At 43.3% G+C, this 27,439-nt stretch overlaps 1 protein-coding gene across 3 annotated transcripts in view; it reads left to right on the plus strand.

Moving 5' to 3' along the window:
- cntfr (ciliary neurotrophic factor receptor) overlaps window positions 1-27,439 on the plus strand; it is a 200,688-nt gene that overhangs the window by 90,058 nt on the left and 83,191 nt on the right. The window lies entirely within an intron of this gene.

Below are 27,439 nucleotides of genomic sequence, written 5' to 3' on the forward strand. Positions count from 1 at the left end.
CAAAAAAAAAAAAAGAAGTTCGTTGTGTCTCTTTTTCTTGGATAAGGTCTTTGTGCACATTGGTTTTGCGTAGGTTTTCCTCTGGTCTGTTTGGATCAGGTCCAACATTATGGAACTGTAAAGACCTCTGAAATACATTTGCATTCACAGCCGACTGAAAAACTTTAAAATGATGCAAGCAGGCTACACCCATCAGTCGAGTGCATCACTTTGTGTTTTGGTGACGAACAGACTGAAAAACCAACCAGTATTTGGCCAAATGAAAGAGTCCCTGCTTATGGTTCATCTTCACACATACACACTCGTTTAAAAACTCGATTTTTAAATTAAAACCAAACACATTACTCATGCCCACTCTGGATATCTGTTTCTTCCTGATTATCATGTGCCACTGGCGGTACAATCACTCACACGACCAGTTGTCAATGCATGCAAAGTGAATGCATGCATTGAGAACCTGAAGATTGATCGCATACATGGCCGAAATGAGCCTTGTTTTCTTTCTCGCTCTTTGTCTTAATCTCCCTTTTGTCTCTCTTTGCATCTTTTATGGTCTCTGTTTTCCCTGATTCCTTCTTCATCTGTCTCCCCGCGTGTTTCTCTCTCTGTCATTTATATCCTGAGATACATCAAAAAAGTCCCAGCCGAAGCAATACAATGTCATTACCAGGGTGCCTTGCACAGTAAATACTAAGAACAAGCGCAACATGAATACCAATGAGCAAAGTACCAGAGCATATTCAGTGGAGGAGGAGAACAAAATGGAATTCGATACAGAATGAGGAAAATCTGGTGCAATTGAGATTGTTTTCTTTGAGTTTGAGTGAATTTTCTCTGTAGTTTTTATTTTTATTTTTTTATGACGGCAACGGCTACATTTGCTTCCCCCCCCACACACACACACAGACTGGCGTCTCAGCCTTGCAGTGTGTGTGAGAGCGAGAGAGTGTGTGAATGCGGTGACGACATGCTGTTGACTGAGAGAGCATGTTATTTATGGGAGTCCATATCCTGATTGAGAGCCAAACGTTTCCACTCATAATCATTCCCTCCATCTCTCTCTCTCTCTCTCTCACTCTCCTCCTCCCTCCCTCCCTCTGTGTCTTCATATGCCTTTCTATTTCCCCTCCCTTCTCCCGTCTCGTCTCGCTCTTCCTCCACTTCACCGTCCACATCATCACACACTTGTCACCTTCTCTACTTTCCTCCATATCTGCCATCCCCTCCTTTGCCTTCACTCTCTAATTTCGTTATATTACTTCCTGTCTCTGGATGCCCCCCCTCACCCCCTTTTACTCCATCCCTGTCTCCATCTCTCCTCTCCCATCTCACAAATCCATCACCCGAGTGGTCAAAAGCACATTTATTGCCCATGACATCATTTGCCGCTGACGCTACACCAGCGTCACTAAATGTTTTTGTGCGTTCCGTGTCTGCGCTTCGCCGAGCTCCTCTGCCTCACGCTGAGGCCGTGTAATCACAGTGGACAGAGGAGCGAGAGGGGAAGAGAGCCAGAGATCAGGGAACAGACTGGCGGAGGGAAAGGGGAGCGAACGAGAGACGGCGGCAGAGTGGGAGGTTAACTCTCGCACTAATTCCATGGTATTACAGCTGTCGAAGCTGTATTTATTTCTTGTGCATTCGACACGTGCTGCTGTGACTTTCCAACATGCCGGGGAGTCCGCTTTGCTCCACTGCAGCCTTACTTATCCACACCCTCGCGAATGGATCATGTTGACTGTCCAAATTGAATTAATGCTTCTTTTTTTTTTTAAACTCCCCCATCTAATCGAATCCACGTGCAGATGCTCATATGGGCGGATGTGATTAGCGGTAATAGCTACAGCACTCCACAAAGCATTGTCTATTGAACTTGGGTGACCAGGCCAACCGGGCTAAGCTCACTAGCATGCTACAGCGCTGCTACAGCTGATAGTGGCGTACCAAAAAGGATGTCTCATACCGAACCGGACGTCTTGCACCGAACATTCGGGGACAACTACAAATCCACTCCTAATAATTAGATATATTATATCATAGTTTCTTTTCCAGGTAATTATTCAAACACAGTCTATGCATGTCAACGAGGTGGGTATTCATTTATCTTAACTCTAGCATGGAGTCTAAATGTAAATGTCGGATATCATGTGCGGATGAAAAGCAATTCCTGTAATTGCAGAGACAATTATAGTAGTTATGTCGCTTTTTCATGTACTTTCGCTGAAGTGGAGCTTTTTAAATACTGCAATTGCAAAGTGGCCTCCCGTTTTGCTCCTTTGAACCAGTCGGGAGGATGCTTCATTTAGGTTTGTTGTTCGAGTCGTTTCCATAATACGACAGGAGAAAGGGAACAAAAGAGATGCAAAGAGATATCACAAGGCCTAACCATCCATAAGTATAGAGAAAGAAATCTCAGCGCAAATATGATTAAAGTCTTTGGGATTTACTGACAGCATGAATTCTGTTGGGGGGGGGCATTAACTAAAAGTTCTTATGATGAAAACACTTGAAACATCAGCAGATGTTTGTGATTTGTTCGTCTCTCCACTTTTAGAAGCACAAAAGACAAATGGAGACAACTAAATGTGTTCAATTATTCATGAAATTCAACCGCTCTCTGATGTGTCTTCAGAGAAAACAGACAGCTACTGTAAATAAGTGAATAAGCACAGAGATTGATGTCTGCGTATAGTGCGTCTGCCTGCACGTCTTTGTATGTGCGAGCCGTGTATGTATGTGCTGGCAGGGAACCTCGATCGCATTCATTACCCTGAGTAGCACTCAGGGTAATCAGTGCTCCCTCTTTGGCACGCCGTTTGTATTAAATTCAAGATGGGGCTCAACCAATTGATTGACTGACTGGATTGGCAGATGGATTACTGACTGGATGACTGGCATGGAGGAGGAGTGAAGCAATACTAATCCCATTCAGTCATGGTTTTGAACAGCAAGGAAAAAATAAAAAAAGAAGAAGCAAAAACTAAAAAGTTTATAAATCACCCAAATAATAACAGCTTTGAAGCGAACGCAAAAAGCAAAACATTCATTTAACTTATAACAGAACAATAATGTGTTCACATGCAATCATCCTGAGCTTTGCATACTTTTTTAAATTATTTGAACAGAACTTTATGGTTCTCAAAGGATCCAAAAGGAGCTGCAATAATCTGATTATGGAGTTTGTTTGGCACATACTGGTTACACTTTTGACCAGGGTACAAGTAGGTGTGATTAAAAGTGCTGTATTTTCAGGTACCCAAGTGTGATCATCAGCCCTATTTATACCATCACGGAAACCAATGCAACCCCAACATGATACCATAATATATAATATGAGATACTTGGAGCTTTATAAGTATTAAAAAGGTCTTAGATACAGAGAGGCGGATATAAGAGAAGCTGTCTCTAACATAGTTTGCAAGTTTGTGCGTACATGGATTGGCATGTGTGCTCACTGGCACCAGGGCTTCCATTGAGACGTGAAAAAGCATCAGTGGTTATTGTCTTCATTGTCATCAAGTTACTCAAGGAATTAACGCAAATTCGGATAAGTATGGATATTTTATTAACCTGAAACTGGATCCACGGCGGAACCGGCTATCAGAATCAACTCTAATAAAGGTTCCCCCGCTACACACACACACACACACACACACACACACACACAGAAACATATTCATCCACTTTGCCAGTTGGCCTGTATTTTCTTGTGTGTTGTATGACACAAATTTGTGAAAGAGACAACATGTGAGATATAAGGAAACAAATATCCATGGAATCCATTATTGTTTGTTTGGTAGTGAACGGTCTGTAATTGGTCCAGTAGAGACGCAGGGTTTCCCGACTGTCAGATAACATCTGTCTGGTAATGGACCGTCTCCAACCAATCACGGCCCTTTATGCTAAGATATGGAATCTCAGAATCTCACTGTCTGAGTGCTTACATGCATGTGTGTGTACTGTCTAGCTCCTTAAACTCGTGAATTTAGTAGAAGGGATTCCCAGTAAGGCTTTGACCGAGAGTCTGCCTCTCTCTGATGGCTCCTTCTCAAGAGTCTGAAGCAGTTAAAAACACTGCACATCGACGTAAAAAACAACCTTCAGCTTGCAACAAGCTGTTACTCTTTGATCTGTTACTCTCAGCATCATAATATACAGTGAGCGATACTCATTCAATTCAAGAGCAAGCTAGATTTGAAAACATATCCAACCGAAAACCCTCGAAAGTCTCGAAAATCCGCAACACTGACAGCCCGTCCCTTCAGGCCTCCCTCCAAAGCCACTCCCCCCAAATTTCCACAGTGACTTTAAACTATGAACATAGCTACTGTTGGTAAGCGTTTGTCAGAGCATTTGTTTCGTTGATTGCTGTACATAAGTGTTTCAGCACTACGCTGTCTTCTTCCTGACCCTGGCGTATTGACAGATTATATAGCCGGAGTGCCGAAGAGATGAAAGGAAGATTTAAAGGGAATGTTTACCGACATTACCAAGTCTTTTTTCATCAAGGTGTTTTGAGAACGTCTCAGGTGATTATGGATGCAAGGAGGATCTTATTAGTATAACTGAGATGAGTTCAAAAGGTGTAAAACAAAACTGGAAAAAAAGCCGCTGGTATTAATGACTTGCCAAATTAAGCTTTAAGGTCACTCTCCCGTCCTCAATGAGAGGGTAATTACCATCCTTGAGCAAATGTTGTTTTTTGAGAAAAAAAAGACTCAATTTAATTAAAATGACTGATTGACTAATTCAGCACCACAAAAATAAGGATTTTCATACCTTTTATGAAGGGTCCTTGTGCAAGACAACCAAAACAACAGTTGTGTATTGACCCTCTGGAGCAGAACAGAATTCACACTGTCACATTATTGAAAAGTCCCAGATCCCCTGCAAATCCCCCTCTCTCTCTCGTGGGAGTTACTGCCTCTGCGTTATCTCTCCGCACCGCCGTCTGTCTTCATCATCTCCCTGTCCTCCTGCTTCCCCAGCCCTCTCAGAATCGCTTTCATTAACAACATTCAACAGACAAACACAGCTCCCAATCACCACCTGAAAGTGGGAGATTTCTTTTTCTTTTCCTCTTTCGTTTCATCCGTCTTTCTCTCTACCTGCACATCCCTCTTTCAAACACACTCTCAGGATGAAAGTGGACGTGGGACGAGGACGAGGCACAGGTGAAACTCTTCTTGAGCAGCATTTTACAGCGTCAGCCTGCCTACACGCATACTCTCACAGCGGTGTGTGTGTGTGTGTGTGTGTGTTGCCTAATGTGAGTCATTAAGGGAAGTGTATTCTAATGAGGCTTGCAGCAGGTCAGAGCCAGCCGGTGTTTAATGAAAAATAAATAGTGAACAGAGTGCTGCCGGGGCTTTAGGGTCAGACAGCACTTAGCATTTTGGAGATAGAACAATACATTTTGTTCGTTAGTTTTATTCTCAGTCATGAGCACACGCACACGCACACACACACACACGTATACATACACAAATGTAGCACCTTAACATGGCGTTACATGCCATTGTGAATGAAAGGATGCCATACTAGTGTTCCTGTTTCTCTACCTATTTAATAGCTCCTCCTATGCGAGTGTGTGTGTGTGTCTGTGTGCGTGTGTTTGGGTGGATATGATAGGTTAACACCAATTCAGTGAATATGAATGTTTGTCCGAAGGTGCACGGACCTTTGCGAGTGTGTGTGGTTCAGTGACCTTGTCCATGTGGTTGTCGTAATATACCATGATTGACTTTCCAGTACCCTGTTGTGCTGCTAATGAGTGTACGTGTGTGTGTGTGTGTTTCTGCTCATCTTCTTGCTCATCTTCTTGCATCCGTGTGTGAGCACAATAGTAGCAGCACACGGGGAAATAAAAGTAGAGGTAAATATTTAGGGAGATTATGGATTTTAAGTTTCAAGTTATTAACATTCGTTTGGAGGAAGCAGCAGTTCAAACGTAGTGTGTTTGGCTCCAAGGCTTTCAATGTATCTCCAAATAGAAACCTCAGCTCTTTTGCTTCCCATGCTGTAGATCACACTGCGTGAAAGGCCTCCTGAATAAACACAAAGCTGCATTTTTTGGATGGTTTCTTTATACTTAATTTATTGTGTTACTCTTTGGCCTTCACAGTGCAGTTAATCTTCAATGTTAAGCTTTTTATATATATATACTTTTTTTTAAATCAAAGCCATATTCTTTCTTCCTTTATGTTGAAGCGATGTAATTTGCTGTGCTTTATGCATGCTGCTGGAGAGCTACTGTCCCTTGTGTGGCAGATAGTTGTAAAAAAGATAGTTAAAGGGTCCAAGCTAATAATTTATTTTCCAGATGATATAAAGAAACATAATCCCACACACCCAGTATGTATAAGAGAGCAATAAGGCAGAGTCAATAATGTAAACAACAGAGCAGCCTGCACTTTCAAAGAAATCAACTGAACAAATCAATTTATTTGAGTCATTAAAAAAAACATTTCATTGGTAGATGAACAGAGTGTCCCTCCACTGGATTGAGTGACCATTTGCAAGAGAGATGTTCTGTTTCCAGGCCCATTTTGTTGATTCCAACCCATTAAATCTCAAGTTGTGTTTTCTCGTGCCATTAAAAATCACTGAGCCCCCACTAGCTCCCCCCATTCCTCCTGATAGACTGTTCAATAAGTTGATGTTGCCAGGAACGTAATGTAATTCCAGCCAGTATGAGCTTGAGTTTTTTGGCTAATGTCGCTTTGCAATAAAACTTTGTTCCAAGACATTGAAACTGAATCACCAGAGGCTTAAAAGGGGTCTCGGACCCCTCAATGGTGCAACACGTCTAAATATACACATTTAATTTGATCTATTGTGAACAGAAGGACCTCAGTGTGACGCATTGTGGGGGGAGTAGAAGAGTGGCAGGGGGAAAAGATTGCCATTTATCACATTGAACTTTAGTTTAATTCAATCCAGCTCTGCTTTATTATCAATCCTCTCTACTTACGTCTTTCCACTGAACTCCACTGCTCAGAGAAACCAGACAAAACTAGTGCGGCGATGCGAGGGAGAGTGGAATTAAAACATCAACGCACAGATGGAAACTAGAAAAGAAGACAAAACAATGAAACCTCATATCAACTGTAGTGTGAAAGTTAACTGGGGCGTGTGATTTTATAATAACAGTAAAACCGTATCCGGGATGTAGCTGCTAAGGAGCCGCTGAATATACAGAACATGAATGTTGCATTTAAGCCAAACAATACTTAGTTAAAGTCCAAATGGATTGGTCTTGCTGTATTAGCTGATGATACACGGCTTGTGTGTATTATGATTGGAATATTTCAAGTGGAGCAGATAACCGTGTATAGCGAATTAAAGCCTGAGGAAGCTTATTTGGCATATTAAAATAACATGAAGAAGAACAACCTACTACAATGTCCCCGGACAGTCTGAGGGCGCTTTCACCAGCCGTGGTCTGTTCTCTGAATGAAAATGTACACTTTTTAGGTTCTTTTTTTTATACGGTTTCACAGTGAAATAATTTGCTGAGGAGCGTGTACGGAGGAAGGACTTCATCTCTTTTGTCTCGAGAGCCGCCACCTCTATGCAAGGAATCACAGACTTTGAAATAAGGCTGTCAACGTTCTTTTTCACTTTGACTCTGAACTGATTTACTGTGCACACAAATCCCTTTGGTTTATCACAAATTACTTTATAAAGGACCTTATTTAGCACATTGTGTGTGTTATCTTCGGCCCAGACATCAAGCAGAGGACCAGTCCTCTCCCGCTCGCGTTGACCAGCGTCCATGTCATCAAATGCCTGCGCGGGCAGCCTGCGTTTTGGTTCATGTTCATGTTCATGCGATTGGGTCGGACAATGTTCTCCCTGCAAGCGAGCTGGGCTAGTGTTTGCCGGTAAACGGTCTAACACCACCTCTCGCCCGTCGTCTTTGTCCGGCTGTTTTGGTCCTCATCAGCGTACGATTACTGCGTTTGCAATTGCCAAAACGAACCGCACCGGACTTTGATTAAAATGTACTAGATACTGGCTTGTGAAAGTGCCCCGAGTGTCCTTTTGAGGAAGGACACGTGACTTTCAGCAAGGCAGTATAACTGCAACCTGTCACATCTTGGAAAATGAGCATCACCCGATGTAATAATAAAAAAAAAGTAAAACATATGAAGCACGAGAAATGTTACTTGGAGTGGACTCTATCTCTGATTGCTTTGAGTGTTTTCTTTCAGGATTTGTGCACGTGTGTGTTTCTGTGTGTGTTTGTGAAGTCTGAAATTGCAATGGCTTGTCGTGTGTTTCTTTAGAAAACTTTTTGAAAAGAGTTTCTAGGTATGTGACGGCGCTTTGAGCCAATACCTGTGTAGCAAAGAAAGCAAGCCACATTGAACTTTAAGAAGGAGGGGGGATAAAACTACAACATTTCTGAAAGAGCCGTTTGTCCTTGTAGAGGAGAGGCAACAAAAGAGCGCAAAGCAGAGGAGAAGAGTGTGCACATTGTGTGTGTCTGTGTGTTTTTTTTGCCCATGACATTGTGCAAGGACGGCCCTATCTCTTTCAGTGGAAGTGTGATTTCCGGCGCAGGAATGGATACGGAAAAACATCAGCGCCCCCAAACCCTCATACCATATTGTCTGGGGACAATAGCCTCCCTGCTCTCTTTTCAAATTCAAATCTCCAAAGCTTTCTTGTCCATCATGCTGACAAAACATTGACTACAGCTCAGAGATATTGAAAGTCCACAGAGGCTTAAATAATTGCGGCGGTGACGGGAAACTCTTTCTTCCCAGGAGAAAATATGCACGTATATAAAACCCCGCCAACTTATGCACATGCATACTCATTTTATTTACTAGAACTAATTACTATATGGGCTTGTGCTTTGGCCATAGTCCACTGGGGAGCCTTTGAGTCGCTGGATGAGGAGTATTAGCATTGCAGAGCAGCTTTTTTTGATGCAGTGTTTGTGAATTTGCAGCTTTTTTTGATGCAGTGTTTGTGAATTTGCAGTTTTTGGAGGTCAGTCCGGCAGTAAACCAGAAACATGTTTAGTTGTTGCTGCATGCGTTTTCTACATTTGCTGTTTGAGCAACTCTCAACCAAACAAATAGGTGAGACCAAAACTGCTGACTGCTTCTAACATGCTTTTACTGCATGTTGTGTGTTTTTTGCATGCAAACGGGAAAAAAAAATACGAAGAACAAGCAATATCGATATAGTACCTCAAAAACACAATGCGACTTTGAGTATAAAAAACGGGCACAGGGTTTTCAGTGACCGTTTTTCCAAGTGGCGGGGTGGCCTAATGGTTTGGGAGATTGCACCATTATTAATAGATAACAGGCCGGCTCCTGCACAATAACCGCGTGCCCTTAAGCAAGACACAGAAGCCCAGCCCGCTCCGTCACTGTCAGACATGCAGCTGAGGCGCTGCCTTGGGACACCGCGTTGCATAATCCACCAGGGCTAACAGGCCATTATGCGGTGTAATGTCCTGTCATAGTGTCGGTGACCAGCCATGGGATTATGATGAGGTATCTCATTTAGACACCAGCGACATGGGTAATATCGGCACCACACAGAGAGTGCCAGGAATTTCTCAACGAAGCCAAACGTGTGGAGGTCAGTGCGTCGTCGGGGCAGACGCACGCAAGCTTGTCTGTACAGTGAGTGAGTGTGTGTGTGTGTGTGTGTGTGTGTGTGTGTGTGTGTGTGTGTGTGGCATATTTCTTTAGTGGGATAACATGAAGTCTGATCTGTCAAATCGATAACATACCATATTTGTCACAGCAGTTTACACACACACACCCACACACAGTTCAGGTAATCTGGTAGAGGTAGCATTAACCTTCTCTGTACCTCTTTCCTGCACACACACACACGAGCGCACCCACAAAAACCTATATGTCAAGACAAGCACAGTGATGAATTGAGGCAACGCCGTTCCATCACTCACACACACACAAACACACACACACACACACTGCAAAGGTGGTTTTTCTAATCTTGCGAGAGAGTGTGCGTTTTGTGTCTGTGTGCGAGCGCCAGAAGGGAACGACACAATTTCACACCGCATATCTCAGTCCCCGCTATTGTTTTGCTCCCGTTTCTCACTCTGCTCAGCACTTATTCTGAAAGGTTAACTCTAATCCTAAACTAATAACAAGACAAAATACGTAGCATAGAATTGGTTTCGTCGTCAATCACGCATCCTATCGGGGGACACAAAGCCCAATTCACAAGCATTCGGTGAAGCGTGGGCGGAATAACGGAGTGAGCGGAAATGATTCCTGTTTTGTTTTACCTGCATCAAAATATTGGGTCACTATTTTATTTAATTTGTTTCGTAAAATTAGATTTTAAGGCAAAAAAAAAAAAGAAATGAAAACTCATCTTCTCCTTCCCCTTTAACAAAACGTTCCTTTGATGGAAGCCTGGTTTCTATGGATGAAGCCTATAGCCTCGGTTGTCCATGTGAGAATGTGTAGGGGATTTAGGTTTCTTATCACCACTGGCCAGCATTGCTGAAAGCCATTCACACACACATACACACACACACATGCACCTGCACAAGAACCCAATACGTTCATGATGGCGAAGAGAGCATATAGCGTGATATTAATGTATACTGAACACTAGTGCTGTCATCCCTTAAGACTGCATCTGTGTGTTTTCCATCGATATTATATTGTGTGTGTGTGTGTGTGTATGAAAAAGAGAGAGATGGTCTTTGTCTGACCACCCATTTGTTTCCTCGACTTCTGCATGTCTGTGCGTTGCGTCAAGTGTGATTTTAAAAAGTGCGTGACGTGCTTTCGAGCGTCAGTGTGGCATGTGTGCGGTGAAGTAAAGCCCTCTGCCATACCCTCAGAAATCACAGTTGTATCAGTAAATGTCCAACACCATAACTCGTTAAGTGTATAGTTCATTATTTATCATAACGGCGTGTGTCAGAGTGGATTAATTTATGCCATGGCAAAACACACGTACCGTTAAGACATATCTTGTCGCGATATTTTTACATTATTCATTTATTTAATTCATTATTTCACGTGATGTCATACTTTCTAGTATCTGCATTAATAGTGTCGTACCTGCCTGATCAATGTCACACTAGCCAGTAGATGTTAGCCGTTTTTAACTTAAGTGTTTTAATTTGTGCCAGAACTTCAACAGATATCTCTTTGGCTTTTCTTGCCGTTGGGTGCGATCAGGTCCGCGGCATGACGTTCAGCCTTTTCTTCATCTGCAAATTCAGCCATAAAATGCTCCCCTCTCTCCCACATATCGTTATGCAGTACATCTGCTTCCACCTTTTCCGCTTCCTTCATCTTTTCCCTTCCATCTCATACATTATATTCATATCTCTGAGAAGGTCATGAGCTCCTTCAGGAGAAAGGTCCCAAGTTTAATCCCGGACTTTAACTCCCCCTCACATCCACCTAAAACACAATAAAAGAAAAGATACAATAGCAGGCGTGAGTGTGGAGCACAGCAGTCCCTTTCTTATGGACACGTTGACATTTAGAAGCAACAGCTGTGATGTGTTATTTCTTTGACACAGAGCAAAGTTATCTTCGTGTAACTCCTTTGACTCATCGCATTGTCAGTGCTAACGGCACCATTTAACAGAACACGTACAGTTAGTTACTGTAAGAGCTTTTGTCTCTTTGTTGCGCTACCCAGATTGAAGCAATTACTGCACACTCAATATAGAGGCTCAAGCATTGATATTTTCTACCAACCTTTTCTGTCAAATATTTGAAAGCAGAGCAGTCATCTCTTTTTGGTTAAAATGACCAAACCTGCAGCCAGGGGACTATCACGTACTGCTCCACACCTCTCTCTTTGTCATTCTTCTTTTGAATGCTTATTTCCCTACAGCCAACATATCATTTAGAACTAACTCTAACTCTTACATATTTTTTTTTTCCAGCATTGGAGTTGTGTTGCGCCAAACTTAAACTAAAGCTTAAACTATTGAATCCCACTTATCAAGTAAATCAAAGATTGCCTGGCAAAGGATTTTAAAACCACGGGTCATAATTAAAAATACATTACGCTGCAGTACCATGTATGCCGGCCGCTCATGAGAGGTGCCCGCAAAAAAATGCGTAGACGCACAGCCGCAGAAGAATAAAACAGTCATAATACAGGTATTCTGAGGAGAAAAGTGTGTTATGACTTCAAGGATACTTTGAAATTTGGTAAAAAAAATAATTTCTTTAAGTATTGTCAGTTTTGACAAAGATTGCTCACTCTACTTGTGATTGTTGTGCATTTTTCAAAGAAACCTCATCACTCACAGTCAGACTCTCATCAAGAGTGCTCCTCCTGTCTATAGTAAAAGAAGGTGAAATATGCGGGCTCGTGTGTGCTCAAGAGGATGGACATGTTGAATACCCCTTCCTTCAATAAGCACAGTAGACGTGAATGCTCCTGTCTTCACCTACATGGCTTCAAGACATGTACGCGCTTGCCTTCGATATTAGAGGTACTGTGTGGAATTGCCTTTCAACGGTGGCGAATGTGCCCGGGCGTATGAGCACCTCCAATAGGCACGTGTTTGCCAAATGTCACCTGTTGTTATCAGTGTTATTTCTAGTCATACATTTACTTGGAGCTGGATGAGCCATCGCCAGACATTTATACCATGAAAATTCCCGATTCGGATTGGTTCTCAGGTGTGGATTAACTTTTAGTAACCGGACATCTTTGAAGGTGGGGTTTGTTTTGCAGTTTTAATTGAATGTGCCAAAATGAAACTGTAGGTAAAGACACATTGAGGCTTAGCTGGAGAGCTGTGAGACACAGAGAGAGAGAGAGAGAGAGAGAGAGAGACGTGTGTAGTATTGTCTCCACTGAAACAGTTGTACTGTAATGTTATAAAGCAGCAGTCAACAAGCAACAGTAATAGTAGACATCTTGTTACCTGGCTCATTAACAATATGCAGTGCAGTGCAGAGCACGCTCTGCTCCCGTTAAACCCGAGGATGAACTCCACGAACACAACTGCGCTGATGGAGGACAGGCTGAACTTGTACATTCATGTCTAACGTGTGCTTTCAATGAGAAGGTATAGCGGGTAGAATAAGGTATAGTATGTATGTATGTAGTGTGTGTGTGTGTGTGTGTGTCTGTGTAAGAGAGTGAAGGAAGGTCTGTTTTGAATGAGAGGAGAGTTTTAGAGCAGACGGAGAGGCCAAGCTACTGGAATGTCAACAAGCCGGGTAGAGGGCTCTGTCTACGCATGTGGGAAAAGTCCTGCCCCCGCACACACACACACACACATGTATACACACCGACAAATACACACACTATGGCATGATTGGTTACATGAGCTCAGACACATTGGAACAGACACAGGAATATAGCAGAACCGCCACACAGATGTGCACAAGGACACCGTGATCTCTGTGTGTATACAAACATACCAGTTTGAAGCACAAACACGGTGCCGATGCCCTGTGTGCAGCTGCGATGAGCCGTGCAAAATGAAGAGCAAACATACCTGGATCTCATTATAGCCTGACTTCAGACAGGCCTACTGCTGAAGCAGAGGGGCCTGTAACTAACCTTGTATGTGTGTGTGTGTTATTGATACATCCATCCACGCGTACAGAATGTATTTTTGCACCTCTGTGTGCAGGTGCGTTATCAGTCCATGTAGAAGGTTTTCACACAGAAATACATACTCGGACATCCATACGTTGTCATAGGAACACTCTGCACTTCCTTTACTCGGTCACTTTTTTGCCTTTTCTTTTAACTCCATGTTCATGTTTTTTTCAGTCTGCAGCAAAATTGCTGACCTGTCTGTGGCTACATGTCTGTGTGTGTGTGTGTGTGTGTGTGTGTGTGTGTGTGTGTGTGTGTGCAGTGTGTGCGTCTACCACTGAAAAGACATGCGTGTATGTATTTGAAGAATAGTGGCACGGCCCTGCACCGGATGTGACCCATGTCCAGTGTGTAACCACCTGCCCGACAGAGAGAAAAGAAATAAATGAAGGGATAAAGAAAGAGGAGAAAACGAGTGACTTTTGGGTACATTAAGGGAGAAGTCTTATCGATTCTGGCTGTGTCTGCTCTGGCCGGTCCTTTCCTTCCGCTTGTTATTGACCGTCTGTTCTCCACCGTTTTCCCCAAAGCTGCTGCTGCTCTATGTGCTGTACAGTTTGTATATTTAGTGCATCAAGGAGCATATTGTAATTAATTCCCATATATTTTGATAAAAGAAGGAGATGCAAATTTTTTACAGTAAAGACGAAGCAAGGGCAGGTTGTGAATTACAGGACTCCCATTCCAACGAGGAGATTATTGCTATTGATTCAAACCCACCTGGACTGAGGTAAAAGCAGACAAATGACCTTCGTTCCCGAAAAAACCTGTGCGTGTTCCTTGGACTGCATGTCTGTATGTAGTCATGCACGTGTCATGAGGCGGACGGATGCTTTTGTACATTTCTACATACGATTTTTCAGACGTGCACTCTCAGCATAAGTCCACAAACGTATGACATGAATTCATGCACACATGGACACAATGCATACATTCCCAGCGAGACACACGGAGCTACAGAACTCACATTTTTAGTTGTGACGTCTCTTTCTCCGCAGTGTGCGTGTGGGCTGTGTATACGGCTTAGTGCTGCTTTCTTTTCTGCTGGTGTGTGTGTGTGTGTGTGTGTGTGTGGCTTGAACTGCAGCTCCTTGCTAAAATACACACACACACACACACTCGCACACAGTCATTTAATGTGTCTCAAAAATCTGCATATTCACGTGATACGAGCGCACAGGACAGTGTACGGTCATGGAAAGGAAATGTATAGGCCTATAGAATGCAGGTGTGTGATTATATGTGTCGATGCAGGTGTGTGAATCTGCCGCCTGAGAATGAAAGAGCTAAAACCAATGATAAGGGCACCAGGAACCTCAGAAAACAAAACTAAACACATTTCAAACACTTCATTTTCATGATTGAAAACGTTTCAACCCTCAGAGAGAGACACTGATCAGGCCGAAGACCGTGGAGTTGAAAGTGAGCAATCGAAGGAACGGAGACATCAGCGACAGATTATTCCGTCCCCTCCGAAGTCTCAAAAAGTCAATTTGGCGAGTGTCGAGGGTTGTGAAGTAGAAATGCTCCGTCGCGAGTATGCTTCTCTCCGCTTGCAGATACTGTTCTGTCTGTGCGCTCGTATCACGTGCATGGGCCTGGTTTTTTCATGTGCTGGGGTTTTTAAGCTAATTCTACGCCGCGGCTCACCCATTGACGAATGTTTCTCAAACGCTCGAGCTCCAGTGATCTGATTAGAGGAACAAAATGCTCTTTTTTGTATTGTTTAAGAGTTGGGCTTTAATCTTTGATCTCTATGGTTATCGGTCATTACCATTCATCATTATAACCTACAGCATCGATTAACCTACATTCCTTTGAACTCGTAATAAACCGTGCACAGTGAAGTCTCTCTCTGAAGTCGAGAGTATTCATGGGGGCTGCTGGACAGAGACGGCGGACTGTCGGGGAAAATGATTCGCTGATAATGATTTTCACTGTGCCAAATGTTCTGCTGGCCATCATTAGTCTTCCTCCGACAAATGACGAGCGTGAAACTGAAAGTAAACTTCGGCATCAAGGACGGAGCAACGACACTGTGGGCTCTGCTCCAGCTCAAATAAATCTCTGTGCGTGCACCGCTGGGCTCCTTGAAAGTTATTTGTTTTACACTTCCCCCCCCCCAGTCCTTCATAACACACCAGCTGAAGCTCGGGAGAGGTAGTAGTAATCTGTGTTTTCTCGGATGCTCGGATTACAGATGCGACGGTGTGTTTGGCACCCGCGGAAACCTGACAGCAGTTATTTTCCCATCGCACCTCGCTTGTTGTGTATCTGAGTGCAGGATCAAGAGGTGGACATGCACATATCTAAGTGTGTAGGTGTGTGTGTGTGTGTGTGTGTGTGTCACTCTGATTCTGTGCACATCGGTGCGTACCTGCACTGTGTGTGTTGTCTGCCGCACGTGGTTGTTACATTTCCACAGTCGCACATGATTGATTGCAGCTTCAGACCTACTCATGTGAGGGTCCCTCGGGTACCTACCGGTGCTTGGAAAACAGCCACACAGCCGACACGGTCGCGGATAAAATCATCCTTGAATATTTCTGAGCCTCTGTGACGACGGGGAAATAGCCCGGAGTCCCGCTTGGAATGGTGGTTCTCTGATCGCTGACTGAAATAACAATGGAAATGATGCTGGATGCTAGGCTGTTGGGCCACGCGCTCCATTTAGCTGCCACAGCAGCGGCTTGACAGGCCGGGCTGATTGCTGTTCCAAGTGTCGGGTGATTGATGGGTCCGTGGCAGCTACTGCACACTGGAGTTCAGCGGCGGGACAGAAATAACATGCAAAGTTTTATGATATACACATAAATATTTTTTCCCCACATCACTGATTTAAAATGTTACTTCTTCAGCTCTGCAAAGACAGTTTCCAACTAATCCCCTTTGAACTGGACCTGCTGCAGATATTGAATATCAATCTGTTATGGAGTATAGACATTCATCCATTCACCAACACTCACTTACCTCTTTATCCTTAACCTATTTTCTAACTACTAAGTGTCTGTTTGCCGTGATTGGGTCGGTCGTGCGGAAAGGAGCCAAATCGCATTCCTGCAACACTTCAAATTTGATCAGCCGTCTGAAGAGACATCATCCACTCGTTATTTGGCCAGATTTGACCTGGCTGTGCCTTTTATACGGGATTCTCTCAGCGACAGCATCATCCAGGCCTGTTATAGGATGCACTTTTCAGCTCTGTTTGAACATTATTACATGAAAATAAATATAAAGTCTATCACATTTTGGCATTGTATTTTATGTGTGTATCTGCCAGTGGGCATAATGCAATATTAATTCTACTACAGGAGAGACGTTTCCTGCAACTATGTGAAAAAAGAAAACGTGTGTATATCGGTATCAGCATTGACAATCGCCCAAAATGAGTTGGAAAATCTCGCCGTAGTGGATATCGGTAAAAATCCAATATCTTGCAGAATGGGACACAAACCCAGAAGGTCAGTGTCAAAGACACAACAGTCAATAATCGCTTACTTTTTGCTGAACTACATGATGTCAAACTACTTCCTGTGTGGCGCCAATTGCTTTTACCAGTAATATGTTGGGAAAAGTACATCAACATATGTAGTATATATCGGAACGAGAAGGATTAGGATAGATCTAACTCACGTGTGACCGAATGCACTTCTCTTTAGTTACAAAATATATATATATATAAATAACTGTCAATAATGTGTTAAAGTCAAATGCTACCACTTTAAAGACATTTAGCTGGCCTGGATTCTGCACAAGGGTGATGGCAGCCGATTTTATGGAAGAAAAAAGAAAGACGTTTTTCATCAGCCTCTTTCATAATTGGAGCTATCATAACTTTTTTATTGCAGGCAAGACACGTTAAGTTCCTGTCAAGGTTATTATTATTTTTTTCAGATTTCCCTGCCACTTCAGTCCCTCTGTCAAGGTCATTGTATATTTGCAGTGTGCCCGTGATGGAGGCTGTAATTCCTGCTGATATTATCTTGGAAGCCAGGACGAGTGTCATATATTACAGTCCATTAATTAAGGCGGTCGTTCCATATCCGTCCCTCTCTTCTCATGTCTCCCTCTGAAACCATTCCCTCCTATATCCCCCATTTCACCCACTTATCACTTCATACTTTGTCTTGCCCCCTTATTAACTTCCCTCATGACCCCTCTTATATGCCCTTTACTCTCTCTCCTCTTACCCTTCTTTGCAGTCCCTATTTTCCCTCTGATTCTCTTTCTTTTCCCCACTTTTATCATCCCTCTCTCCGCATACTTTCTTCTGCTCTTTATTTTTTTCTCCTCCATTTGGTTTAATAAATGAGCGGCCTGGTATTAGCGCTGACCTTCAGTGTTTGGCTCTGTGGGAAGGCTTAGGGTGATGTTAGCCATGTTATTAAACAATAAGATTAGGACTGCGAGGGAGGTTTCTGCAGGCTTTTGTGTGATTAGCATTATTATACAGTCATGCCAAAGGGGAGTCAGAAAACGTTTATTAGCAACACGATTCTTTATAAAAGCAGATATGCTGCCACTGACATATTTTATTTTTTTTCCCTTCCAAAAAAACCAAACTCACATTCATTTCACCAGAATAATGATGGGTTGGTTTATGCCGTCATCAGTACCTTGGCTCTTATGTCTCTTCCAAAAACCCGACTGATTACAGTCTGCTGTGAGCTGAGACAGCCAGTGTGGTTAGAGACAACATCCCCACCTAACCTCACGGTTGGTCAACAACATGTAGATTACATGTTTACACCTGGTTCTTTGCTGATGTGACAGAAAATAATGGAGATGTGATGCCATGATGGATTGCCTGCGTCAAGCAAGACAGACGTCTCTGCGAGTTGTCTCTCATAACATAGTGGAAGTGATGGAGACCAGCGGAGCAGCCTGGATGGGAAATCAATTTAAATAAACGTACTATGTAATTTGGGAAAAAGTCAGCAGTAAAACACATGCACTGCCCTCCAAACTACATATGTATGTAGGACACGTTGCACTTGGTTTTGAATCTGGTACATTTTGGAAAATAATGATAATGCTGCTTCTTGTTAAAAAAAAAAACGCAATTTCCTGTGCAAACACTTTGAAGTTCAACCCTTCATTATTTTTATTATTCTTTTACTGACTTTTCACTTTCTATTTCCTGAAGCCTTTTCTTAGTTGACAGTGTTGCACAAACGTATTGTTTATTGTTAGCTGTGGACATCAGTGTCCTGCAGCAGGAAATGTGAGTGAAGCACATTTTAAACCGATCAGCACCTTAAAAAAATTATAAACATTTGTGATTTGTAGTCAAAGTTAAAACATGCAGAACAACAAGAATGATCCTTTGGGAACAAAATTGAGGTGATTAAAGAGAAAACCCAGATAGCGACTCAGGCTGAAACTTGTCCAGACAAACTGTTTCTCTCTCTCTCTCTCTCTCCCTCTCTCTCTCTCTCTCTCTCTCTCTCTCTCTCTCTCTCTCTCTCTCTCTCTCTCTGCTGCAAAACCTGCAGATGTTTCTGATCAAAGCGGTGTTATCCAGCTGTCCCACTCCTTTTCTCTCCTTCTCTGTGTAGCTGATTCTCAGGAATCCTTCTCCCATTCCTCATTTCATGACCACTCTAATCCAGGCTTGTAAAATATTAACTGCCCTACACGCTCTCAACAATCCTTCCTCCCTCCCTCCCTCCCTCCCTCCCATACCGTCCCCCTTCCCCTTCCATCTGCTCTCTCCTTATCATCTTTCAACTCTCTCTGTCCCTCCACTCCTTCCTCTCCTTTTTTACGCTCCCTCTTATCTCCCCCGCATCCATGTTCCTCCCAGAATATAGACATCTAAAATCTGAAGTATCAATTAACCCCGTTGCCTGCAAATCTTCCTGTCCTCTCCAGTGGCTTCCGCAAGCCAGATGATGAGGGCGATGATCAGACTGACACACACACACACACACACACAACACTGTACATTTACATGTGCGGCGGGGCCGAGATAAGATGGCAGGAAGCAAGAAGTGGATTTATTTGAGTGTCGGTGCCCTGACTCATGCACACACATGCACAGAAAACACACACACACACACACACACACTTACACAGCTGCAGCTGCCTCAGTGCTTACATGAAAGGAGAGGCAAATGCAGAGAGAGAGAGAGAGAGAGTGAATGTTAATCTCTCTGTGGGAAAAAGACAGGAGAGGATAAAGTGATAACTTAATTCCAAGATGTTTGCAGAGGAAGTGTATGTGTGAGAGCGTGCGTGCGTGTGGGTGGGTGGGTGGGTGGAGAGCACAAGTGTGTATGTTTGCGCATACTTCTGTCCAAATGTGTTTGTTTTTTGGCGCCTGTGTGGCCCCTGTGTGTGTGTGTGTGTGAGCATATCCTACATGTGGACCAAGAGCTACAGAACATCTGCATCAGTGCATGAATATGTGCATGACCGTGAAAGTGTCAGCAGCGGTTTATTGCCATGCTTATTATGTCATACAGTAGTTAATCTGAATCTCTGTCTTGTAAATCACTGGGGGGGGGGGGGGGGGGAGCATTTTGCTGTGTCATACCTCACGGAAACATCTGAGGAACCTGCCCAACTAGCTCTGCCACATGCTGACTGAGGCAGGAAAAGTCTTCCTGAATGTAAAAAATGATTATAAAACCGAGCGAAGAAAAAAAAAAAAGATACATGACTCTCAACCTAGAATATGTACACATTTCAACCTCCCCTTTCAGGGGAAACCACATTAACATGCATTACCAGGGCTGCATGTCAGGACTGTTGTCATTAATCTCTTGATACTTTTAAATATATTAATTCATCGTTTATTCTATAACATGTCTGAAAATAGAGAAAAATGGCAATAAGAGTGTCACAGAGCCTGTACAATAGCCCCATGATGATGCCTATTTATATTACAGTGTTGTAGAACTGGGGAGAGCCTCATTATCTGCTTTCTTTAAGTGGTCACTTATGCAACATATCTTTGGAACGCTTGTGATTCGATTGATGCAAACCATATCAAGATACAACCACAACAACCAGACCACCAACAAGCAAACAAACAATAACAAAATGACATATAAAGCCTCATCAGTAATCCACTGATCAATAACATTTGACAAAAACCATCCTGTAACATTGGTAAAGGTCCAGAGGATCTTGTCCAGTAAAATATTAAGACCAAAACACATTATTATATTAACAAATACTAACTGATCACCGGTGGATTATTTCAAATTAGCCACCAAATGTGCTAATTGTCCGAGTGTTCTCCGTTACTGCCAATAGCTTGGTAACAACATGGCACCTGCACTCTGACCTTTTGATTGACACCTCACGTGAGCTAGTAGCAGCGTCCATGTTCTGTCCACAGCCTGCGATAAATAGCCAATGGGAGTCCGTTTGGAAAGGTAGTGCCTGCCCCTCTTCTTTCTTGTAAAGTCCGAGCCAGTTGCTTCGTATGGTGTCTCTTGTCAAATATCCAGGCGGAAAATGAAAGCCCTCTACTTGAATGTGTTCAAACTTCTATTCCTCAATGCCAGTATATCTTACAGTGATTGTGACTACTTGTTTGTTTGATACTATCTGTAGAACTCACTCGTAGCTTAAATAGGACTTGCTTTTGCCTTGTTTGCTCAGCACATTGATAGCAATCTTAAGGACAACACTGTATATAAGCGTGCCGTAAAGCCGACAGGGTTGCAGGACCACTTCCACCTTTGAAATGCATTAACCTTTCGCGTGGCTTGGTCTCATAACAAAACTATTTTCAGACGAAAGGCAGACTGCGATAAGAAGAAACCTGCTATGAATCATGGGAAGTGGCTACAAGAAGTAACCCCTCTTTATGCAAAGATCTTCTTGATTTTCTCTTTGGCCTTTCTCTGGTTAACATTACATTACATACATGATTAAAGACTAACCTGATGACTTCCGCCAGTATTATTAGGATATTATTTCAGCTTCAGAGCTTTTCTCTTCAAATTCAGACCAAACTTTTTGCTTTGGAGCAGCTCGTGAACTATTATTTGCAGAGAAATAATGCATATGTATGGTTTAAGGCAGCTTAAGGATTTAAAATGGTTCTGGAAATAATCTCGATAGCGGCGTGTCCGCGCTCACGGGGCAATGGAAAGATGGGCGAAGGCCAAAGCCGGAGGAAAGGTGGTGGAACAGAGGCCCTGAGCAACAAGCTACTCAGACGTGAATAACCCATGTCTCTATTCTACTTACTCTACCTATAGTGACAGTAATTCACTATTTATCTTACCTATAACCTAGCTGTAGCATCTCTTAATGTATTAACTGATTTGTTTATGTATAATATGATAATATTGCTGATCTATTATTGACAACACAATAAACAGTTTGTGTTTCTGAAATGTAAGGGTGGGAACAAAAGATTTGTGTCTAATGTTTGGTTTTCTAAAGCTGCAGGTTTTTTTCGACAGAGAATCGAAATGGTAAAATCAGGTTCCTCTGCCTTCTTTAAGTGATTCTAATGGCCCCCCCCCCCCCCCCCCCCCCCAAAAAACCGACCAATCAGAGCCGAGGAGTCTCTAAGGCTCCGTCCATAACTGTTTATGAGCTCCGACTCCAATATTCTAATATGAATCAAGATGCTGTCCCTGCAGTGGCTATTTCTCCCTCCAATGTATTTTCAGAAGCATATTCAAGTGAACTGTTTAAAATGAGATCACGCATTTTATGATAAGAGATGAACCGTTTAATTCAGCTTTCAATTTTCAATTTAAGTGAAAACACAGAAGAAAAGTATCTCGCTGCAGAAAACAAGATCGATAACCACTGCTCAGCTGTGTGCATTGTATTTCTCTACGCCGGCATCGGCGGCACCTCTATGTGCAGCCACAAAGTGAAAAAAATAAATGTGATCCTCTAAACGGATAATTCTCCCAGGGCTCCATCTCTGTGTGTCAGCCAATCCAATATTTTACTGTTGGACTTTCAAAAGGCACGGCTCCCCTCAGGCATACGAATGCGATTCACTGATAAATGCGCTCGTGAGTTACAGCCCCGGCTGGAAAGCGACACGGTCGGATATGCACATGCCAATGATTTTCGGCGAGGAGGGGGCTTCGCCGCACGGAGAACTACACCACATTGTCACAGATACGCTTACACACGCGCATTCACGCTGAAACACTCGTGAGCGCGCACACGCACTGTCACGGGAACGCAGGGAATATAACACTTTGGAGATGGTAAATCAGGATGCCAGCGCTGAACTTCAATTTCATTTCACGGCGCTGTTGTGGAGTCGGATCGTAACTTACAGCTTTTTTTTTTACACACGCAAGCACACGCTTCGAACACACACACACACACACACACACACTAATGCTGGCACGCACGGTGAAGTCACAGATGCAGCAAGCAACAGAAGCACTCTTGTACATTTGAGAGGCAGTAAATGAAGAGGCAGAAACGCACACACAGGCTCACGTAGCTGGTTGTCCATAGTTAACATTCATCAACTTTCTTATCTAGTCCACAAGGTTTGTGAATGTGTGTGCATTTGTCTTATCGGTTATATAGTTATATGTGTGATTGTTCAGCTGTGGGAGTCTGTGTTTTATTTGTGTGTGCCCCGATGTTGCAGGGCAGAGGTCCCAGTTTTTACTCAGCTGCTGCTCCAAAACTCAGAGGATCTTTAACGAAACACCGAGCTCTTTGTAGTGAAACCAGTAAAACGGTGAAGACACAAGGATGCATACAACTTATAGGACCATCTGCTATTGATTCCTAAAATTACCCATATGTGTGTTTGCTGATCCAACACCCTTATCAGCTGGACCGTATCATCTTCATTCAGTGCCTTTCAAAACTTTCCATGAGACCATTAAAGAAACGTTTCACATGACTGGTTTCGCTTCTGCTCCGTCTGGGCTTTTAGCTTTTTTTTTTGTATTATTTGACATTTTGAGGAGGAGTGCATTTAAATACACACACACACAGCTGCAAAAATGTCAAGCATGACTCAATAAAGTCCCAAATCGTTTTACATTGTGGTCCTCGATGTCAAGATGGCAAAGATGCAGGAGTCCAGACATCACCAACACAATCGATCCCCGTATCACCGTCAATAACAGCCAACAACATCTAAAGTTCTACGTCATGTGCTTGCCTTGATGCTGCATGTGTTTCCTTTAAGTATCTGTGCGTGTGCATTACAGCGCTGTATCAAATGACTGCATTACTTTCAGCTCAGTAATCCTTAAGCTAACCTCTTCCTCCAAGTCAATGTCCTCACTTCATCAGTCGACGTTTGATGATGATGACGCTGCGGTGGAAAGGTACGACAGCGTCGTGCCCGGTGGCACTCGATGTTTGAACAAGTAATTGCAGCGGTGTGTAATCAGCTAATCAAACAGTGGGGCCACTTGTTCTCATGAATATCCTCTCTGACAGTTGGCTAATGATAATTTGACCTTAATTGATCTTTCTGCTTGAATTACGGTTAATCAGGGCACAAAAGGATAAAGAAGTGAATTTTGCGAGCGTCCCTCGGTTCACGTAAAGCGGAGAACACAACGTCGTGTCGCCATCTCCCTCGATCTATCTCACAGGCTTTTTTTTCTGCTTCAAACCATCATCATCAACTCTTCCTCTCATGTGCACAATTGAAATGCTTCACTTTGGCAAGTATGTGCAGCGGCATGCGTGTAGTGTGTCCATCACTCATGTCAGTTTAGCAAGCAGCCCACGGACCCTTACATATAGTGCATTGCTCGTGGTATCACGTGGATGCATGCATGTTCATTTTTCTGGATATTGCCTCCGGACAGAGATGTGGGCTTTAGATGTCCTGCAGGTCTTAACACCAATGACCTCAAAACATGACATTATGTTGTCTCTTTATGGTAATGAATCTGCTCTGGGAAAACACCACAGGGCTGCATAAGAAGTACAACACCCTCAGTGCCCTGCATAATCCCACTATGAATAAAACGTCCATCTTTCCTGTAATGGCGAAGGTCTAGTTGACTCTTCATGGTAACCGCTCTGAGCCCCAGTGCTCCCTGTTGTTGTTTTTTACACCTGAGTACACACCAGACCACACCCGATTTGACTCACATGAGATAACTGTCAGTTGCAGCAGTTTTGCAGTGTTCCCGTCATTGTTTATCCGTCTTTAATCCTTAAATGATCGCTGATACGACTTGCTTCTTCTTCGTTGCAGTGCCCAAAACTTAAAAATAACGTCAAGTTGTGATAGACATGTTTAATCATGAGGGGGCCCGTCCCTTGTCATCAACATAAATAAGTAAAATAATGAGTACAAATATTAAAAATGAAGTTCTGTGAAGGACATAGATGATTATCATTCTCATTCGGTTGGGAATAGTGGTGTTCCAACGCTGCTTACAATGCCATGTCTATTAGCAAGAGATCAATAGCACTTGAGCTGAATGTCATTATGGTTATTAGGCCTGCTTGTGTGTGTGTGTGTGTGGTGATGAGGCACGAGGACATTATGCAGGGTGGTGCGATCGCCTGTGCATAGTGATCACATGAGTGTACTCATTATCGTGCCTGCTTGTGTTTCCGCTGTTGCTACAAGGCGCATTTTGCATTTGAGGCGTGATCGGTGATATACCGAGCACTCATGAATGCTGAAGTTTCAGAGGGGGGGATGTTTTCAAGGTGAGAGGGAGAGAAATTGATGCAGATTGGAGAGGGAAAGGTGAGCAGAGAGAGAGAGAGAGAGAGATACAGAGGGAGAACGAGTGAGAATAACTCGCAGGAGAACAGACAGAGGCAAAGATGGAAGGTAACAGCAATTGATTGCCACAGCTGAGATGGCACCTGAATTTGCAGTCACATGTGACGCGTGTACCTGACCCAGACCAGAGCTGTTAAGTTAAAGGATGAGGTTGGTAATATTATGCATCTTTCTTATTGTCAACAAGTCTCATGAAAAGACCCAAACCAACGATGAATTGATCTTTTCATCGAGTATTGCCCTGTGCAGCCAGAGCCCGATAAAGCTTCTTTCTCTGAGCCACAGAGCTCCATCGTTGTCCAGAAACTATTAAAAACCAAATCAATGAGCGACGCTGTATCAGTATACAGCTGAAATCAGCCCCGGACAAATGCACTATGTATTCCTCTTTGACTTGTGTGCCCAGATGTTTTTGGAACTTTTGGACTTCAATATTTGTATGCATCCACATCAGTGACAGCCATGGCTAAGGGCTGATTGTTTTTAATGTGTTTTTTTTAGTTCAAACTAGCTGACAATATGGGAGTGAGAGAAAATAAAGCACAAAGAGGCAAAAACATAGCAGAAACCTAAATGAGAGAAATATGTCAAAAGAAACGAGAGCTGGAGAACTTAAAGTTGAAAGCAGGATATGGGTAGAGGCAGATGGCAGGGAGGGGAGTGAGGAGACAGGGGAGGAGGACTAGCGATAAAGATAGGGACCGACTGCCAGAGTGAGAGGATGAGGAGGAGAGGGGTGAACTTTGATACGACGCAGAGAGAAAGACGAGAAGAAGTTAAAGGGAGAGGACAGAGATGAAACGCGATGGAGACGGAGAGGGAGCAACGGCTAGAGAGAAGAATGGATATCGGAAGGGACAGACATAGAGAGGGAGTGATGCAACGCCGCGAAGATAAGGAGGATGGGATGTGGCAGCGGATGGGGGGGGGCTCAAGACAGGAGGTCAAAGAATCAGCGCTGTGTTGAGACTCTCAAGGACGTTCACTGGAAAAAGCTCCGAAAAGGTCGTTTCAGCAGAAATATTCCCGGGGGCACGCTCCTGCTTATAAATACTGCTTTCTGATAACATCAGTCGGACTCTCCTCCAGCAGCTTAATGCCACCTAAAGACGGGTTGGGCAGGGACCTTTTATAACTTTTTAATAATACAGTCTCTCACTTTGATAACATAGTAGAGGTAATAACACTCTGCAGCGTGCCCTGTGGAATTATGATTTTCTCACAAGCTCGACATGAATGTTCGCCAACTTACAATGTTGTAACGCAGGAAACTTTCTCTTCTCTTCTCCCTCCACTTACTTGTCACATAAAGCACAAGGGCACAAAATCATCAAAGCGAACATCAAAGTCAAACTTTTTATATATTTTTTTTTACTGAGATGCAAATAACTTTTTTTATTTTTTTTATGTAAATAAAGTCACACATCCGTTCAAAGTGACTCTACAGAGGAGGAGATCAAAGAAGAGGGGCATTTCTAGCCACAAACATGCATTATGCACGGACATTAGATGGACTCGGGGAAATGGCGAGGCCAAGCGAGGAGATAACTTGGGTGGACAGACAGTGTGGGGGACAGACGAGGGTTGCAGAGAAAGAGGGGGGGGCTGAACGACAGATAGAGAGGAAGACGGAGAGAGAACAAACAGTGTGAGGTTAATGTTAATGGGGACAGGGATCTTGTCTTATTAAATATAGATGACCCTGTTATGGGACATGAAATATACATGAAACACTACGTTTGACATCCGTACCAGCTGCGTTAGATCGACGGAGGGAAGAAGCTCGATCAAGAAAAAAAACTGCAAAATGAGAGGCATTGTAGCGAGAGAGTGAAGGGAGGGAGGGGGACAGACGGATAAAGGGAAAGACACGGAGAGAGACATCAGGGTAAGACAAGGACCTTGACAGCATCTGATCCCAGGCCAGCGGGGGCACTCTTTTCTTTTTGTCTTCTCTTCATAGATGGGGGCTTTTCCTGAGACGGGGATCAATATTTTATTGTTGTTTGTTGTTGTGCTGTTGATCCTCAGTGTTTCAGCGTTAATCTGAGGTCTTCGCTCCGTGTGGTCATGACAGGGCCCATGGGACTTCTAACCAGAGCAGGGCTACTAACCCCA

Source organism: Anarhichas minor, unplaced genomic scaffold (assembly GCF_050575085.1).
Source record: "Anarhichas minor isolate MPS153535 unplaced genomic scaffold, ASM5057508v1 ptg000073l, whole genome shotgun sequence".
In the NCBI taxonomy this organism is placed as follows: domain Eukaryota; kingdom Metazoa; phylum Chordata; class Actinopteri; order Perciformes; family Anarhichadidae; genus Anarhichas; species Anarhichas minor.